This window comes from Cyprinodon variegatus, unplaced genomic scaffold, assembly GCF_000732505.1.
Source record: "Cyprinodon variegatus isolate N-32 unplaced genomic scaffold, C_variegatus-1.0 Scaffold535, whole genome shotgun sequence".
Lineage (NCBI taxonomy): Eukaryota > Metazoa > Chordata > Actinopteri > Cyprinodontiformes > Cyprinodontidae > Cyprinodon > Cyprinodon variegatus.
The window spans coordinates 35,421-37,879 of NW_015150988.1; positions in this window are offsets into that span (position 1 = coordinate 35,421).

The window sequence follows — 2,459 nt, forward strand, 5'->3', positions numbered from 1 at the left end:
TTTTTCTTTCGATCCCATTGGAAATTTGAGATTTCATTTTGATCCTTGGACTTCCTGATGTTTTGTTGGTTTTCTCCCTTTTTCCTCCTTTCTGGCCTTAAGCTGTGCATCATCTGTTCCCTCCTCTCTAGTCAATCTTGTCATTCCTGCTGTGGTAATAAATCCATCAGATGTGTCAATGCCTGAAAATTAAATTAGCCAGATGGGAGTTAAAAAACAGGAAAAGTAAAGCAGAACTGGTAGATTTCAAAATAAGAGCTGATACATAGACGGGTCCTATCATCACATGGGGATTGCTGCGTGGCATATTTTGCAACAGATGACAGAGCAAGAGAGAACATGGTAAGTATGAAGCTGGCCTCAGCCAGTGCCACCAAGCAGTCAGTGAATCCAATTTGCCTTTATCTCCTTGTTCACTCCACAGTCTGTACTAGTCTCTGTTCAGCTTGCTTTCGTCACTGGGTCTCCTGTTTGCATGCCGGTTAGCAATCCTTATCATTTCAGTCTGGTATTTTCCTTATCAAAGCCATTTAATTTGTGTTCCAGGTGTCTGCTGCATTTCAGTGCATAACATCATTATCTGACAGGTTTGTTGTTAGCAAATGAAAAAAATCTAATCTAAAAATGTGAATTTTGCATATATGAGTGGAGCTTTAATAGGTTGTCTGACCAATTCCCATGTGCTGAAGAGACTACATAGCAACATAAGCATGTACATTGAAGTAATCAAATTGAATTGAATAATGGCAACTGATTCACCAGGTTTGGAAAATAAGCACATTGCAACAATTAAAGCTGGGCTTCTTTAAACATGGTCATATGGTTACATGACTTGCTCCCAACAGGATTTGGTTTGTTAATAGAAGCTGTAAACAGGTTTAATCAGCTAGAGAGGATGGTCTGTTGATGTGGAGTTAAGAGCTGTAGCTTTTGGTGAGAATGACTAAAACTCAGGCTGCTGGGCTGTTTATGGCTGAGGTAATGTGTATTTGTAAAAAGTTTAGGAGCGTCTTCAGCATACTAATTCGTTAATGCTTGGTGAGTGTGCATGTGTGAGTGGGTGTAGGCAGTCAGAGAAAAGGAATGCTTGATTTTTTTTACTCTGTAGAGTCTGGAGAAAACAGAAGATGGTTGTGGAAATATGTCTGAACTATCAGTGGCCAAGTCTTTAATGTCCATCCAAACCATTCTCAGGCAACAATGACTCTGTCGTTCAAGTGTCAGTAGTGCTCATCACCAGGACTGGTGAATAATAAACACCAGAGTCTTTGATGACTAGAGAACTAAACTGTTATGTGTAATGTCAGTGGTGGTTCAGTATTTACTAACAGACTGTGTGTGGCAGTTTTTGATACGGACCATAGGGGTAGTTGCCTTGGATGGGATCAGAAAATGATAGGGCACCACAATCCGTCAGTTGTTTGGTTCTTGAGGAATCCATTAATGCCAAAAAATATTTTCCCAGTAATAACTGAGAGGGAGAAATGTTTTTTAAATTCCATAATATACTAAGATTTAAGTCAAATCTTTTAATTTTTATTTTTTAGATTAGTTCTCTATTAGGAAAAAGTTATATGTTGAATATATGATTTAAATCCTATACTAATTGGGTATGAATATTTCAGATGTGACCAAAAGGTTTTTTTCAGATCATTGGCTGGCCTTAATAGATCAGATTTAGCAGTAGATGATGGAGCTGAATGAGTTTTATAAATTTAATGAGAAGTAATGGTGTCTTTTCAGGGAAAAACATTGCCATGTTTTTAACTTGGCCTGTTCATACTTACATAAGTACGATTGTAAGCATAGAAAGATTGAATGCTATTCAGCAGATATTTTTTGTCATCAAGAATGAGCACTATATGGTATACTTCATTTCAAGGTCTGTTTAATACAGCTACAGTAAATGTTAAGTTTGTTTTTGCCATTGTTCTTAAGTTTTGGCAGTAACCTAATCAGAGTTGAATTCCTAATTTTACTGAAGCTAAAGACTAAATAAAAATGGTAACTGAAAAAAAAACAACACAAAAACAATCTGATATTTGTAACTTGGGTTACAAGTCAAATCCCTTAGAGGGTAGCAACACCATTTCACCTTGTTGAATTAGGTTGACCCAACATGAATAGCCAGCTATCATCTCGCTAACTACATCTAACTGCAGGATTAGCTGCTTGGAACCACTGATCTTTATTTATTCACTGGATTGCTGATTGCCTGAAAAAAGTGAAGCCACCGTCCACCGTCCTGGTTATCCCCACTCCCACGAAGGTGCGCAGTCAAAATGACTTTGTGTTTAGCATTTGGCTGCAAAAGCAAGTAATAAATGTGCTAACCAAGAAAATCCATATGTATGCCGATGTATCCTATAGTGCAGTATGTAGCGTAACATTAGTCGCCATTAGTCTGGGTATCTCAGTTTGACTTAGTTAGCCGTTGTAATTATATCTAAAGTTAGAAA